Source organism: Herpailurus yagouaroundi, unplaced genomic scaffold, assembly GCF_014898765.1.
Source record: "Herpailurus yagouaroundi ecotype Mexico unplaced genomic scaffold, PumYag 203, whole genome shotgun sequence".
In the NCBI taxonomy this organism is placed as follows: domain Eukaryota; kingdom Metazoa; phylum Chordata; class Mammalia; order Carnivora; family Felidae; genus Herpailurus; species Herpailurus yagouaroundi.
The window spans coordinates 15,262,156-15,280,517 of NW_024412434.1; the positions used below are offsets into that span (position 1 = coordinate 15,262,156).

The following is an 18,362-nucleotide window of genomic DNA, read 5'->3' on the forward strand; positions in this document are numbered from 1 at the left end:
CCATCACCCATTTCTTCCCTGAGAAGACTAAGCCTTTAGGAAGACGCTAATCCTTTTCCCTTTCTCTTCATTAATGCCTTTACATCTACTCATCCTTCCTCATCTGAAATGAAAAGACGTTCTTCCTCTGCTGCAGTTAATTGCCTCTCCTACTCCATGCTGTCTGTGCTATGAAGTTACTTATCCCTCCCTCCTCCGTTGGCGCCTTGAAACACTCCTTTCATTGTTTCTTTACCTCATGCCTACACTTCACATCAAAAAGCTGTATTTGATGTTTCTTTGTATCTGCAGTACTATACCTCTTGAGTGTCTGACTGAATCCACTGCCTTCACGTTTCAAAACCATTTTTTACAGGCTTCATTCAGTCTGGCGCCTGCGCCCTTCCCTGGATCTGCATTTTCTCCTATTACAAATGATCTCATTGCCAATTTAGTACCTTTTTTCCCCCTCATTCTGTGACTTCTCTAGAGCACTTTAAACAATTCTTTTGTGTCTTGTTTATTTTACTTCCCTTCTTAAACTTTCTGCTTTATTTATCTTTTTAATGTTTATTTACTTTTGAAGGAGGGAGAGACAGAGCCTGGGGGGGGGGGATGGGGTAGGGGAGGAGCAGAGGGAGGGAGACAGAATCCATAGCAGGCTCCAGGCTCCGAGCTATCAGCCCAGAGCCCAATGTGGGCCTTGAACTCACGAATCATGAGATCATGACCTGAGCCGAAGTCAGACGCTTAACCTACTGAGCCACCCAGGTGTCCCCCCAAAATATTTTTTAATGTTTATTTATTTTTGAGAGAGAGAAAGACAGAGCATGAGCAGGGGAGGGGCAGAGAGAGGGAGACACAGAGTCCCAAACGGGCTCCAGGCTCAGAGCTGTCAGCACAGAGCCCAACACAGGGCTCAAACTCAGGAGCCGAGAGATCATGACCTGACCCAAAGTTGGACACTTAACTGACTGAGCTACCCAGGCGCCCCTCCTTTCCTGCTTTATAAACACTAGCTGTTAACACACCCTATCCACGTGTTATCCACACATTTATCCACAAACGCTCTAATCTGTCTACTCCCCATAGCATTCTTCTTTATTCTCTTGGGTTTCAATTTCTCCTACTGTGACTTCCATTTTTTCTTTTTCACCTGACTGCTTTATGCCAATCCATTCTTTCTCTTCAGTTGATTTCTCTGAGAGGGTCAACTGTGATTGGACCATCAACGCAAGACAAACATGCCTAAAGTTCATCCCTTCATTTTCCTTCCTAAACTAATTTCATCTTCTGATATTTCTAAATCTGTTGCTAAAAAATGTAATTTCTCAGTTGCTCAGATTTTGTGCTTTGGAGTTATCTGTAATCCTTTCTTCTTCATCCCATATATTCAGTGCGAAGAATCAGGATACCCTCCCCACCTTTCCCACTACTCAGCTATAGGGGTTTTGGCAATTGCTTCGTTTCTTAGAATCTCCGTTACCTTATCTATAAAATAGGTATATAAGAATACCTACATTTGCAGACCTCATCGGGAAGTAAGGAGAATCAAAGATCATTGATTGAAAGCACTTTCTGACACAAAGCAGGTGAAAATTGCCAAACCCTATCTTCTTCCTCCATGTGGCTCTTGAGTTGGCCCCATTCTGTTCCTGCACCAGTACCCTAATTCCACTTGCAGCTGTCACCTGCACCTGGACTGCTGACACAGCCTTGCACTCTCCTATAAGGGCTTTTTTACTCTCCTAGCTTCTTCTCCAGTCCCCTCCGTACCACCATTTTCAACTACTTCTTTATTACAAAATTGATTCGCATTGTTTGCAGAATCAAGTACGGATTACATAGTTCTTTGTTATTTATTTATTTATTTATTTATTTATTTATTTATTTATTTAGAGTGAGCACATGGAAGGGGAGGGGAGAGTGGGGCGGGGAGGGGGAGAAAGAGAGAGATTGAGAGAATATGAATTTTAAGCAGATTCCACGTTCAGCAAGAGCCCGACACGGGGGGGCTCTATCCCACAACCCTGGGATCATGACCTCAGCCAAAAATCAAGAGTCAGACATTCAACCAACTGAGCCACCCAGGCGCCCCAGATTACATAGTTCTTTAAAGCTTGTCACATCTAACTTGCATCTACATTAAAGTCACCCCCATACCAATCCATAGATATCAAGGTACAGTTGAGTAATTTGCTTCTTCTTGCCTTTCCTTGATTTAATGCTTTTAAAAAATCATACCACACCTACATCTCTTCTATGTGGAATGCCATCTTCCCTTCTTCTTTGCTTAGGCCCGGCGTAACATTTTTTTTTTTTCAGCACGCCCCTTAAATTCTACCTCTTTGATAAAATTGCCCCTGATTAATCTCCCTCTCTTTCCTACGAATTTTATAGTAATTGGTTACGTTCTTTATTTAGCATGGAACATACCTTTGAGGTTCCTTTTATTATTATTAAATTCACATGTGGCTATTCGGCCTTTAAAGTTTTTATGTTCTGTATCTCTCCATATATAACAAGCAGGGAATATGAGTATACATAGGGCGACCATATGATGGGCTTATTGTTCAAATTAGGACACTTTTGAGAGTGAATGGGAGTTCCGTTAACAGTTGTATCACACAACAGACATAAACTGGGGCAGTCCCACGCAGACTGGGATGGATGTTTACCCCAGTTATAACCCCTCTGTGATATTAATACCATCTACCAGATTGAACTGTGCAAACAGGGGCTCTAGTTTTGATCGATTTTCCATGACACAAGCAGAGAAGATTCCCGTCTTTTGCATTAGTCTTAATTTATGATACCGTGTTGATACTGCATTTGGCAGTATCTTTTTTTTTTTTTTTTCTACAAGCGGTTGTTTTCTAGTAAAGTAGAGTAATAATTTGCTATGAGATAGGCACATCGCCCTGAAGAAGGTAATTTGCAGTGAGTGTGAAAACAGGCCAGTTCACTGGTACACAGTGACTTGGTTAAAAGGCGAGATGCTGCTGCTCCGGTCATAAATGTACTCAGAAAAGCGGTTTACGACAATAAGCCTGGCTGGGTTCCTCAAGAGGCTGTTCTCATAAAGTTACTTGTATCGGGAGCATCACTGGGTTTCCGAGGGAGGTCAAGGAAAAGCTGGCAAATTGAGCTGTAATTAACCGTGACCTTAGGAATGGTAAACAGTGAGCTATTTTTTGCCCTAGAGGGGTGTGTGCTTTAATCCACATTTAATCACAAGATTAGGAAATAGCCCAGCGGAAGAATTTATACCGCCAAATCCAAGAGGGGATGCTATTCATTTGACAATTTAGAGTAATGCTTATCCATCAAACCAGGGCAAAAATAGAACTATAATATTTGACTGGCGTTTTATGACATGTGCTTAATGTGTGTGTGTTGAAATGAAAGGAAAAGTTTTAGAAAAAATTTGGAAGGTAGATAGCATACCTGTTCCGTGTTTAAGGTACTACAATGACAACGAATATCCGTCATGAGGTATCTTTTAAATTTGAGAAGCTTGATCTATTTATTTTGGAATTTTGGATACATACTATCTTTTATCAAACCAATGCAGAAACTGAAATTTAAAAATACTTATGATCCTGAGAAAGGGAACACTATAGCATTAGCAAGGCAGAAAAATAAAAGCTAAGGAGTATGTGCTGTAGAAGACGAATTATAAACGTGTTACAGAGGCATTTATAATGCCGTTTACATACAGTGTTATAACTGAGTAATATCAGTGTTTTATCCTTTATTTAGGGCCTCCAGCAATGTTCGCTACTGTCCTTTACAAAGATTTAAGTAATTTCCACAACAACTTGGTTTGAGGGAGCAAGACATTGATACTGTGATAAGTACTGATGACCAATATGATATTACGTGAGCCAGGTTATTTTATTTAAAATTTTTTTTTCAACGTTTATTTATTTTTGGGACAGAGAGAGACAGAGTATGAACAGGGGAGGAGCAGAGAGAGAGGGAGACACAGAAACGGAAACAGGCTCCAGGCTCTGAGCCATCAGCCCAGAGCCCGATGCAGGGCTCGAACTCATGGACCGCGAGATCGTGACCTGAGCCAGGTTATAGTCCTGGGAGTAACTTCCATTTTTGTCAGTATTTTAAAAATGAAAAAGAGAAACAAAATAAGATGTCTGAGATATACCCATCAGAACCCATAGAAATGACTTTTTATTGCACAATTGATGATATTATAGCCAGGGGTCGAGAACATGGTTTGTGAATTGTTTATGACGCTTGTTCTTTTCCCCTTCCTCTTATTTGGTAACTCACCCACACTTGCTTAAGAAAAGAGGGCGGGTATGGGAAATCAAGGAACCTTTCTAATAAATCCAAGAAGGTAGGGGTGGTTAATAAATGGCATTTATGCAACTTTTGGCTGAAACTAATGACTATTAAATTTGTTTTTCTTTTAAAAAAAAATCCAGTATAATTAACGTACAGTGACTAGTGACAATTTTTTTAAAAATAGTGCTCACAACACTATGCTGATGGAAGACGAAAGAAAATTTGGTTTCAATTCATGGCTGGGTTACACAGAGGGGTTGAGGAATTGACCCAAATTCACAAAGCTAGTAAATTAAAAGCTAGAACTATACTCTTTCTACCTCATTTCGTTGGTTCCTGGTTCCATCACCAAGAAACCAAGGTTTTAAGCAAGTCTCTTCCCGTCTCTCGTTATCCACATTCTCGTGTATAAAAAAGTAGAGAACGTGGGTTCTCTACTTAGTAAGAGCTTACGACTTCCAGTCTGCTTTAACACCTGATAACTATGGGCCAATAACTGTTAAAAAGGGCAATATTTTTTATCAACATTATTTTCTGCATTTAAAACACTGTGAATGACTCAACGAAAATATTCCAAAAAGATTTGCATTAAAAATGTGTGAATTTGTCAAATCTTATAACATCAAAGTTGCCATTTAAAGGGCTGTTTACATTTTCAAAGTATACAAATGTGTTTTCCAGGAAAATGGGGTTTAATTTTTCTTTAGGTGAGACAGAGGAGGCAAAAAGTTGTGAACTTGACTTTTGTGCATTTGATTTTTCTTTACGTTTCCCGCCACCTTCAACTTCCTATCATTTCATGATTGTGTTTATTGAAGTTCCACTTGGATTATTTTAGATGAGACTATTTATTCAGCAAGTATTTGCTAAGCATTGTGCTTCTCCTTGGGGACAAAAACAATAAAGAAGACAGATACACTGTCCCCTTGAGCTCCCACATTGTTATTACAGTTCACCAAGAAGTAAAATAAAACAATACTCACAATGAGAAAAGTCTGACTTTGTTTTAAAGTTCCCTTGAAGGAACTGATCGGTCAGTTCTACCTATTAACCAGAGTTAATAGAAAAGAACTTTAGATCTTAATATCTGGTTACTTATCTGTTCCACTGAAATACCATACATAAATCATTTCATTTGAAAAATAGATATATAGTAAGTTTTCCAATTACCCCAATTTATTCTGTTAAATAGATTTTACAGTTGGTAAATAAGAATTTAAATCCAAAAACATGATAATTGTTTAGATTTTTAAAATTTATTTTCTTCTATGTGCTCCTGTCATTTTTCATAAATATCTTCCTCATAAAATTTTCTGTCATTATAGTTTTTTTCTCCAACAATTTCATTTCTTTTGCATTTGGATTTGTCCAATATCCTCAATGGTTTTTAATCCATCTAGCTCCTATGTTTTCTAAACAAATTCTAATGCAATTTTGTTGGTTGTCAAAACACATCCAGCTCAATGATTTTCTTGGATTTTTCATTATTCTAATGGATTTCTTACATGGTTTTACATGCATTAGATGGTAACCATTTTCTCTATTAATAACCCTTCTTTTTAAATTTTGTCAATGGCTTACTAAATTGAAGTGGCTTTCTTGCTCACATAATAATACAAGACCGTTTTTCTTATAGAGAGGCACCTTCCTTCCATGCATGGATCAGGCTTCTTCCATTTTGCTTCTCCATTCCCTAGGAATCACACGTATCCAGTGGTGAAACAGGAGGAAAGGGGTGTAAAAGGCACATCCAATTCTTAAAAGCCTTAACTTAAAAGTAGCACAAACCATTTCCTGGGGGTGATTAGTAGTCATGGCCATGCTGAGATACAAGACAGAACAGGAAACTTAATCTTAAATTATGCAATTACTTACCATTTACCACTATCTACTATGGAATTGGAAACATGAATTACCAGTACATAAAAAAAAAACTAGTTACCTGTCTGCACCACACATACCCATCCCTTGTAAGGATTTATATGAGGCTGAGAGATTTACAATTGGAAGACACTTAGTGCAGTATATGCCAGATCAAAAACTATACTAAATAAATGATATCTACTGTATATAAATTATGCATATTATTATATAATATAGTCCCATTATATAAATTAAAACAATTATAATAATAATTATGAATATATTATATAAATTATATAAATTACAATGAGCATATATAAATTAGCAATTCCATTTGCCTTTTAATTGAGGTATAATTGATAGAACATTATTTTAGAGGTATACTAGCAACTGCACTTACAATATATAAATGGAGAAACCTAGAAAAATATTGTAAACATTTTCTAAAAATTTCCAAAATGTTTGTTGACAGGTGAAGCCAGCTGAAACATGAAATGTGAGTTACAGCAATGGCCACCTTCAAATGTACAAAGCGCAGTCATATTGGGAAAGTATACAGATGTATCCTGAGCGGTGCCAGAAGGCTGAACTGAGTTCGCCAGTGCTTGTGTGATATCTCTGTTGTCATTTTGTTTGTCTAAATCTCTCTAATTTTCTCAGGAAGGTGTCACGAAAACAATATTACCAGAATTCTTTTATGTTGATAATAGTTTATGGCACTCTAGGTTGGTTTGGTTGAACATAAAGCCTTGGTCTACATATTCTTTCCTTTAATATTTTTATCCCATTTTCCTCTGGCACAAATGTGGATGATGATCTAATTGATGTTCTTTTATAAATCAGGTGTTCCTTTTGTCTGAGGGTACAAAGGATTTTCTTTCTTTGGAAAAAAATCACTCACTGATTCAGTAGAATAAATCTTAACATTGGTTGTTTTGGGTCAGTAATCTCAGGTACCCAGTGAGTATTTTCAACATTTAGATTTGTTTTTAAGATTCAAGAACTTTGAAAAAAAAATCATAGTTTGGGGTATTGCTTGATTGATTGCTTTGGTTTTTCTTCCTTAGGGATTCCTATTATCCACATGTTGGATCTTCTTTGCAAATCTTTAAGATTGTCATTATCTATCATGAAAGAAGGTTCAAAATGAAGTCAGCATTGATAAGAGAGCCGCTCATAGATTTGAAAAGACATGGAGGAAGTAGGGCACATCTCCTGTTTCACTCCTTGGTACACCATGAACTTTTGACATTCGTCATTTGCAAATTGACCACCTCCTAGAACACATCCTTCTACTTTGGACTGAAACAGAGATAATGTAACACTTGTTAGCTAAATAGCCAATTGTGTATTCGATAATCAGTTTAAACTCTGCCAGCACCAATCATAATGCTTTCAAAACAAGTTATGTAACTTTGTAGTTTTTGCTTTTATAAGCCTGCACTGTCTGCAATTCAATTTAGAGCACACTTTTCATTTAGGTCATTTCTATCCCCGGGACTGCAATCCCTAAGACCCCCAATAAACTCTTTTTGATGCCTTGTAGACTCTTGGTCTCTGTGGACTCCCTCAAATTCTTTTTATCTCCTTTTGTTCTTTTCAACTAAAGGAGATTTCTTCCTTTTAACCCTTTATTTCTGCTAAGTAATTAAGAATTATGTTTACTTGCTCTGCTTGTTATTCATGTTTTTTTCCCCTCATTTCCAAAATGATTTTTTTGATGTCTGCCACGATTTTTATTTTTAGTTTACATAATGCCAGTTTGAATTGTTCTTTAATGCTTTGCATCATTTTCTTAATGCTTTGTAGCTAGTTTTGAAATAGTACTTTAGAATTTTTATTAGATTTCTAAAGCATGTCTTTCTGATGTGCTGTCTTTGTCTTAGGAATAGTGTTCTGCCCTTTATTTTCTTTAAGTTATAGTATCTTTGCATTGGACTTCCACCTCCAAAATTTTCTTTTGTTCATTTTTATGCGAATTTAGTTTCTCTAGACTTTTAGAAAGAGGGTTGGTTCAAGTAACATTGACAGCTTCAGAGTTCCCTCTTCTGTTTCTCTTCAGTGGTGTTAAAAACATATGCTTTCTGAAATTTCCTGACTCTCTTTCCTTCTCCAACTTTATGATTTTTAAGAAATCTGTGTTGTCCCTATGCTACTCCATTTTTTAAAATTTTTTTATTAAAAAAAAATTTTTTTAATTACATTTATTTATTTTTGACAGAAAGAGTGAGACAGAGTGTGAACGGGGGAGGGGCAGAGAGAGAGGGAGACACAGAATCCGAAGCAGGCTCCAGGCTCTGAGCTGCCAGCACAGAGCCCATAGCAGGGCTCAAACCCACAAACCATGAGATCATGACCTGAGCTGAAGTTGGACGCTTAACCTACTGAGCCACCCAGGCACCCCTACTCCATTTTTTTTAATATGAAATTTATTGTCAAATTGGTTTCCATACAACACCCAGTGCTCATCCAACAGGTGCCCTCCCCAATGCCCATCACCCACATTCCCCTCCCTCTCACCCCCCATCAACCCTCAGTTTATTATCAGTTTTTAAGAGTCTCTTATGGTTTGGCTCCCTCCCTCTCTAACTTGCTACTCCATTTTAAAATGTTTATTTATTTATTTTGAGAGAGAGATAGAGGGAGAGTGGGGGAGGGGCAGACAGCAAGGGAGTCAGAGAATCCCAAGCAGGCTCCCAGCTGTCAGTGCAGAGACCTATGTGGGGGCTTGAACCTACAAACTGTGAGATCATGACCTGAGCCAAAATCAAGAGTCAGACACTTAACTGGCTGAGCCACCCAGGCACCCCCTTATCCTACTCCATTTCAATTCCACTCCCAGACTTTTCTCCTAGTGTGGGTGCTATTGTGGAAGATGGCCCCTGGAAAGTCAGTTTTGAGAGTTCCCTAGACTAGACCTCTCTAGCCCCTTTAGAAACTTGTACACAGGTCCCTTGCACTCACTCACAACTGGAGTTGGCCCATGCCCTTCCCATTTTCTGCTACTGTTCTTCCATTAACCTGTTGTATTTTCCAGTCAATGCCTATTGGCTGTACTGTGGGCCTCCTGTTTTCAGGTCTGCTGGCCAGCTTCTTTTCTCACCTTTTGCTTCCTCTCACATAGATACTGACAACATTCAGTTCTGCGGATATTGACGGTTTGTTATTATAGGTTGTATTGGGCGGTTCTTATTTATGTTTTGGATATAAGCTGTCAGCTAGTCCTGTTGTCAGTGTTGTCCGTAAGGTTTTGGTTTTGACATCCAGTTTGTCCTGTTTGTATCTGGATGTTCTGAAAGATAAAGAATTTATGCTGCTACTGAAAGGGCGGGCCTTGCCGACTCCATCTTGTTCTGTGTCCTTCACCTTGACCACGCCTCCTCCCCTTGATTAACCTCCCGCTCACCTGCCTAACAGGACTCGGACCCTTCCCCAGCCAATCGGCTAAGGCCACAGCCATTACCTCACCAACTGCCCCTAGGCCCCAATAAAACCTTTGTCCTTTTGAAACTCGCTCTCTCTCCCTGGTATCTCACCGCTGCGTCGGTGCCGGTAGGGGATTGAGCTCGAGCTAGCTCGAATAAAGGCTCTTTTGCTTTTACATCGGACTCGGCTCCCTGGCGGTCTTTGGGGATCACGAATTCTGGGCATAACAGCTACCACCACTACAACTTCCTAGAAACTTCCATTAGTACTATCTTTTGATATCTAAAGGACTCTTTTTGCACTTACTGTTAAATTGCATCATTTATTGCTATACATCTATCACCATATTGATTTGAAGGAAAATATTACTGAGAATAATTTAGTGCTGTGTCTACTTTTCATCAGAAAAGAAAAAAAAAATACATAAGCAATTGTTCTATGTGCTGAGATGAATGAATATACAAATAACTGTAGTTCCATAAGGGCAGCAAGGCAAGGCAGAGATTTATCTGTCTCTCTATAACTTGGAGATCAATAAGAGATAATGATATACTTCCTTAAGTGGAGATGCATGGAGGAGAGCTAACCAAAGAGCTGCCTAGTCTCCTCCTGGCTCCTCCTGATCCAGAGTATGGATTTACATTCTGTTCTATGTCAGGGAAACAAATTTGCACCTGTCTGGAATGTGACTCAGCTTCATTATTTATGGAAACATGGGAGTTTCAACTTGAAGTCTGTGTTTGCTATAGCTAAAAGAATGGGTGAGAAGGGGAAAAAAAAAAGCACTTTGCCCTTCAGCAGTGATTATAATGTAGAGATAAAAATGATCACAGATTTAAATAAAATAGGAATGGGAAAGATGCCAAGTTAACTTTCAGAAAGTTTTCTTTAATGCAAATACTGAAAAACTCCCTCAGGCTGCTTGGCAGAATGTGAGAGGGAAGGAAACGAATAGCAGAAGTGATCTTGAGTGGCCAGGGCTTACACGTTACACCAGTTCTCAGAAGAATCTTAGTCTTCCGAGAAAAGAAGAAAAAGATGGGGATAGAAAGAAAAACCACAAAAGCATTTATTTGTAAGTGGAGAATGTCAAGGATGCTTTGCCTCTCCTACCTGTTTAAAGAGAGCATACGTATATATTTAACTGTCAACTTCTCTTGGTAAAATTTAGGAAATGCGTTTGCAAAGAGGACTATCGGAGAAAGCAAAGGATAGCACTTTGGATTTCTGTGGCTCTTTGTTAGTTTCTTCTGTTTCAAGTTAACCCCTTATCGGGAAAGATTTGTTTGAGGCACTTTATATCAGTTGATACTTTTCTGACAGATTCCTTTGTTTTTATGCAGACTTTTAAATCAAAAAAACCCATGCCTGGCTCCTCCTGCAGTGACATGAACATGAAATCTAAGGCATCACTCAATGCTATGAACTCCCTAAAAAGACAACAAGTTGAGTTTCCCCCCGCAATTATGACTTCATAAAGAATTACATTCTCTGAATAGAGGAGCTATAGGCTTCCTTGCCGTACGGGTATGTTATTTTTTCACCTTGAGTTACTCAAAAAATAACATGTCTTCAGAAACTGTAAGCATGTACAATCATACTTTTTACTTTACTTTGCTACTTTTGTACTGAAATGTATACAACTTTGGGGGCGGGAGGAAGCCGGAACATCCTAGACTTACGGGGACAGAATTAACTTTGAATTCATTCTAGTTTAAGCACTTCTATAATGCTTAGATACCCTCTACTAAGTCTTCAACAAAGGGCCTCTTGAATGCTTAAATATATGTGGTGATGAAGAACTCATCACTCAGGAGCCTCTGAGAAAAGTACCTTTTCTGATTATTAGAAAAGCACTACCTCAGTACCAGAGTACCTGTGATTAACAGAAGGTGATTATATTGAGCCCATATTTGTATCTTCATAGCTTCTCCCTGACAATCCTCATATCTATCTCTCAGATCCATTTAGAACAAGTCAGATCTGTCGTTCACAGGACAGCCCATTAGTATTGGTGGGGAGCTAGAATGCTTCTCCTTCTGCACTTTCTCTGCTAGAACTTCTCTGTCCTTCGTCCATTCCTGCCATGAATTTCAAGTCCATAATATTCTTCATGGCTCTCCTCCGAACGCATTTTAGGTTGACCGTGTACCTCTACAAGTATAAGGTGAAGAATGAAGCCTACCCTATTTGGTGAGATGCCATCCTGCTTTTCATGAAACATACCTTTCTAAATTGACAGCTACATAGTATAAATGATAAATTTTGAGATTACTTTTCACTAAAATTCGGTGTTCTTTACTTAACCTTATGCTACATTAAATGTTCCCCATATTAAACTATACATGCTCAAGATTCAAGTCCAATTACAAGCTAATGAATCAGAGGTATTTCAAGATCAACAGCAAGGAAAATTTGAAAAACAAGAAAAAAATGATGTGACTTAAATTCATAAAACAAAAAATCTGACACACAATTAGGAGATTCGCCCTTATTAAAACCCTAGTACTTTATATTGCAGTGAGATCTGAATAATTATCACAAATTTATTTTCTTTAGAGAAGAAAAAGTTTTCTCCTTTTAATAAAACAAATATCATTTCTCCTTCAAAGTTTGTGCCAAGGATGATACTTGGCACAGAGTCAGGGTTCATTAAAAAATGTTTTTTTTTTAACAGATGAATGGCTTTTTCATTAAAATATAAATATTGTAATTATCTGAAAGTAGAGAAGGTACAACAAGAACAAATAATTCTGACTCTATATTCCCTTATTATGTGGTTTTTAAAAAAGTTGTTTTAATTTTGAATTAAAAATTATTTTGTTTATATTAAGAAAGTTTTTATAGACTTACCACCTCAAGAAAATAGAGCAAAATAATCTAACGCATTTGCAAATTAAAACTACCTTTGGCTAATTACTTAAAATTTTTTTTAATGTTTTTATTTATTTTTGAGAGAGAGAGAGAGAGAGGCAGAGCCAGGAGGGGCAGAGAGAGAGAGAGGGAGACACAGCATCCAAAGTGGGCTCCAGGCTCTGAGCTGTCAGCACAGAGCCGGATGCGGGGCTCGAACTCATGAACTAAACAGTGAGACAATGACCTGTGTGGAAGGAAGTTAGCCGCTCTACTGACTGAGCCATGCAGGTGCCCCTGGCTAATAACTTCTAATAGAATAACAAAGAACATGATTATGTCTATTATTTATAATAAACACATTTCTTTACATTTGTATTCCCTAGATTCTGAATATTTTTAATGTCCTAATTCAAAGAGTTTAATTTTCTTACAATTGCAAGTCATTCTAGTATTATTTACAAACCAAAGCATGTCATAATAATCAACTTACGTAGCTTAATTTTGTATTTTTGTCAGAAAAAAATTTATACTATGTGAAATTGGTGGGAAAGATCTTATAATACAATAAATTCATTATTATTGTGAAGCAATAATTATAGCTAAATTAAAGTTCCTATTTTCTGCTTCCAGAAATTGAAAAGACGTAAGTATTTATTTTTAACAAAGAACAGTTACCAAAGTCACAAGGAAGAAATTACTCAATAGTTGTCACTGTAAGTGGAATAATCTTTTTTTAAAGAGGTAAGGGGGGGCATGTCTGGGTGGCTCAGTCAGTTAAGTGTCTAACTCTTGATTTCTGGTGAGTTTGAGCCCAGCATTGGGCCCTGTGCTAACAGTGCAGAGCCTGCTTGGGATTCTCTCTCTCTCTCTCTCTCTCTCTCTCTCTCTCTCTCTCTCTCTCTCCTCTCTCTCTCTCTCTCTCTCTCCCTCTGCCTTTCTCCCACTTGTGCTTGCTCTCTCTCAAAAATAAATAAATAAAAACATTTAAAAAAGTGGTAACAGAAGGAGAGGATTAGAATACCTAATACATATATCTTGTACTCAAAATGACATAATTCAGGTTTACAACTGCCCGTGTGAATTATAGCTCTGCAGGTTTTTACTTATTTATTCATTGGATATGTCCATCCACTAAGAGCTTCCCTGTGGAGATTTTATATGTAAATATATATATATATATATATATATATATATATATATATACATATATATATATATATACACACACACACACACATAACAAACTCACACATATACATATATATGATTTATTTCATGGCCTTTTGCACCATTAAAAATAACTTAGGGAATGGTAATCAAGAAGGAATTTGAGCAAAGAATTCAGTGCAGTCTAAAACGTTTTATTCAGTATTTTTAATAATTCTTCCCAATGAAGGGAAGAAAATATTTCATTAAATTAGAAACATTATTTTAGTTTTAGGAATTTAAATTAAAATGTTACCCAGAAGAGTAAATTAAAGATTGACATCTGTTTAAAAAATCTATATTTTGGTGATTACATATATAAGGGAATCACCATGAACTTGAACCGATGTCTCAGAAACATTCAGCGATGTACATGAAGAAAATTCCAGTGTTTTAGAACAGAAAGTAAGATAAGAAAACCAAAGACATACTAACAGTGCCCTAATTTTTTAAAAGCAAACCAATTTCACTGATATTCCCCTATATTTTGCTATATTTCTGGAAAGCCGCCATTTAATAAGGCAGCTTTTTCAACAAGAGTGTCAAACCATCTCAAGTTTTGCCTAATCTTTCCTTCCTCATAGCAGTTCATTAAAAGTGAATGCCATTTTCTGCCCCTTTTACGAAATGAAAATAAGAAGCAGTTTGTTTCAATGAATTCTTTTTCTCCTTGAGTTTTCTTTAAGACTGAAATAAGACCAAGGAATACCTGTGGGTAAAATTTAGTTTTAAAAAACATGTGACTTCCAGATTTAAAAAAAAGACTCATGGGTCTATGAAAGAATTTGTCTTTTTACTACATAGATTATTCAAGGGATCGTGTCTTCCTGATCCCCAAGTGCTATCCAGCTAGCAGCTGCAAAGCAAGATGCCAAACTTTCAGTAAACACTCCCCAGCAGCAGCCTTTGAATCCTTGCCTGGCTCCTGTCCTCTGGCTTCTTTCCTGGATGCGCGATCCATTGCCAGGAAAAGTTGAGGGCTACAGCTGCCTGTCTTTCTTTAATCATATTCTCCACTGGTCCTTGTTACTCACAAATATTTGTTGGGATGGGGAATCCCTTGAGTGGCAAACTGCTTAAGAGACTTGTTACCTTGTTGCTGTAGGCAGCACAGCCTGCAGCCCAGAAGGAGGAATCCTGGGTTCCAGTCTTAGCTCTGAAACTAGGCTTTCTGTGACCCCAGCACATTATTTCCCCCTCTTGGGGTTCTATTTCTATATTGGGCCTAACTCTAATAAAGGTGTATAAAGGACACTGCCCACTTAGGTTCCAGGGACAGAGGGTTTTAGTGGTTTGGATTTATCTGGAGGGTTTTTTTTTTTTTTTTATGTTTATTTCTTTTGAGAGAGAGAGAAAGAGATAGAGCACGAGCAGGGGAGGGGCAGAGAGAAGGAGACACAGAATCTGAAGCAGGCGCAAGGCTCTAAACAGTCAGAACAGAACCCGACAGGGGGTTCGAACCCATCAACTGTGAGATCATGACCTGAGCTGAAGTCAGATGCTTAACCGACAGAGCCACCCAGGCGTCCCGGATTTATCTGAATTTTATAGTATCAAGAGCTATGCAACTGGGGTGTCACGGGCACACAAAGTTAAAGAGGAAAAAGAATCATCTTTTGGAATGTTGACTTTGGTTGAAGGTTGGGCAAAGTCATTTTTTTAATATCAAACAAACATGTCTACATTATAGAGGATAATGCAAAATTCATACACATTTTTAAGATAAAACATAAAACCCCAAGGAAATGTATTTCAAGTAGATACTGAGGGAATTCATACACTTTATTCAGGAAAAGTTATAGAATCGTGGGTTTGCACACATGCTGAGGGGTCTTTGTTTTCACATCCTAAGATTTTGATGATAAAAATACTGGGTACTTCCACTAAAGGCAGACATTTTGGTCCTCTAGTAATAATATGAATTTCAAAGTATGGTGTGAACAATGACTGGTATTTAGACATTTTGTCCTGGTTTTATTGTGAAAGCTATCATGTGACTTCTAATGCAAGTCAGTATGCACCATTTAAGAATGATGAAAATGTTTTGTCCTTTAGGAACATTAACTGTTTGAGAGAACAGTATGCCTGCCTGCCCTTTCCTTCGTCCCTCCCTGCCTCCTTCCCTCCCTCCCTTCCTTCAAGATATATATCTAGAACTCTATAAAAAGTCTTAAATGATAAAACGATGAGGACAATGATTAGCAAACTGAAAACTCAGGAATAAAGGTCATCACACTCTTATATCCTTGGTTATTTGGTTAAATATCTTACTGCTCAAAAAATGTAACGTTTTCTTCAAGCATTACATAAAGGTTGCCTCTTTTGTAAAACTAAACATTCAACTTGACATCCACACCTAGCTTAAAATATGCTTATCTGTCTCTACCCAGTAGAATGTAAGCTTCATGAAGGCAATGATTTTCTCTTGTCTTTTTTGCTTATCTCTGTGTCTGGAGTACCTGGCACCTAATAGGAGGTCAACAAATTTGACTAAATGAATGAGTGAGTGGACAACGTATCAGATAGCTTTATCAGCCATCTCCCTCTTCAAGTTTCCAACCTTCTCCTCTCCCCTGTGTCAAAAATTACTTGTCTTTTTATGTTCAAAAAAAAAAATATGGAGAGATCCAGATTTTCTTTCTAATCCCCTCTTCTCTGCAAGATTTCCTCCAAAATCAGCATTGTCCAATAGAAACACAGTGTGAGTCATATACATAATGTTAGAACTATCTAGTAGCCACATAAAGAGTAAAAATAAGTGAAATTACTTTTTATTGCGGTATAATTGACATATAACATATTAGTTTCAGGCAGACAACATAATGGTTGGATATTTGTCTAAACTGTTAGATGACCACAAGTAAGTGTAGCTATGGTTTGAAACCATACAAAGTTACAAAAAATTTTTTTTCTTGTGATGAGAACTTTTAAGATTTACTCTTTTGATAACTTTCAAATATACATGATAATATTACTGACTATCCTCACTTTGCTGTACACTATATCCCCATGACTCGATTTATTTTATAGCTGAGAGTTTATATCTTTTGACCCCCTTTACTCATTTCAACCTCCTCTCAACTTGCCTCCCTCCTGGCAACCACTTTTTGTTTTCTGTATGAATTTTGTTTTGTTTGCTCATTTGTTTTGTTTTTTAAATTCCACTTATAAGTAAAATCATATGGCAATCTGTCTTTCTCTGTCTGACCTGTTTCACTTAGCCTAATACCTCCCATCCATGTTATTGCAAATGGCAAGATTTTCATCTTTTTTTCAGGGCTGAGTAGTATTCGTGTGTGTGTGTGTGTATGTGTGTGTGTGTGTGTGTGTGTGTGTGTGTGTGTAATATTGTTCCTTATCCATTCATCCATCAATGGATGCTTAGGTTATTTTCATATCTTGGCTATTAGAAATGCTGCTGCAATAAATGTAGGGTATTTTCATTTTCTTTGGATAAATACACAGAAGTGGAATTGCTGGATGATAGGGTAGTTCTATTTTAAATTTTTTGAGGAACCTCCACATTGTTTTCCATAGTGGCTGCACCAACTTTTATTCCCACCAATAGCATGTGAGGGTTCCCTTTTCTCCACATCCTGGCCAACGTCTGTTATTTCTTGTCTCTTTTTTTAAGTCTAGTTTTTCAATTTGAAAGAGAGAGAGTGGGTGCACACGTGTGAGCAGGGGATGGGCAGAGAGAGGGAGAGAGAGAGACTCCCAAGCAGGCTTCGTGTTGTCAGTGCAGAACCCGACGGGGGCTCAAACTCGCGAGACGTGAGATCATGACCTGAGCTGAAATCAACAGTCAGATGCGCTTAACCCCTGGGCCACCCACATGCCTCTATTTCTTGTCTTTTTGATAATAGCCATTCTAACAGGTGTGAAAGGATATCTCATTGCGGTTTTGGTTTACATTTCCCTGATTAGTGATGATGAGTATCTTTTCCTGTTGGCCCTCTGCATGGTTTCTTTGGAAAAATGTCTATTCAGGTCCTCTACTCATTTATTAATCAGACTTTTCTCTTTATTTATTTTGGATATTACCCCTCTAGTGGATACATGATTTGCAAATATTTTCCTCCCATTCACAATAGGTTGTCTTTTCACTTTGTTGACGGTTTCCTTTGGTGTGCAGAAGCTTTTTAATTTGATGTAGCACCACTTCTCTATGTTTGCTTCTATTGCCTTTGCTTTTGGGGTCAGATCCAAAAAATCATTACCAAGAATGATGTCAAGGAACTTACCACCTATGTTTTCTTCTAGAAGTTTTATGGTTTCAGGATTTTACATTTCAAGTCTTTGATAAACGAGTTAATTTTGGTGTACTGTAAGATAGCAGTCTAGTTTCATTCTTGTGCATGTGGATGTCTTCAATAATATCATTTATTGAAGAGACTGTCCTTTCTCCATTGCATATTCTTGCCTCTGTTGTTCTAAATGGACTATATATGTATTGAGTTTAACTTTTCTGGCCCTCTAGTCTGTTCTATTGATCTTTGTGTCCTTGTCTTTTTCTTTTCTTTTTCTTTTTTCTTTTTTCTTTTTTCTTTTTTTTTTTGCCAATAACACAGTGTTTGATTATGATAGCTATGTTATATAGTTTCAAATCAGGGAGTGTGATGCTTCCAGCTGTATTCTTCTTTCTTAAGTTGCTTTGGCTGCTCAGGGTCTTTTGCAATTCCATACAAATTTGCTTTATTTCTGTGAAAAATGCCTTAAAATTG

The 18,362-nt window shown here is 37.5% G+C and overlaps 1 protein-coding gene and 1 long non-coding RNA gene across 2 annotated transcripts in view; one reads left to right on the forward strand and one right to left on the reverse strand.

Moving 5' to 3' along the window:
* PLXDC2 (plexin domain containing 2) overlaps nt 1–18,362 on the reverse strand; it is a 457,733-nt gene that overhangs the window by 12,762 nt on the left and 426,609 nt on the right. The gene's annotated exons all lie outside the window — the stretch shown is intronic.
* On the forward strand, nt 11,091–11,850 carry LOC121014740 (uncharacterized). Its single transcript, XR_005783403.1, has 2 exons — nt 11,091–11,157; nt 11,716–11,850. It is a non-coding gene; the product is annotated as an uncharacterized LOC121014740 (long non-coding RNA).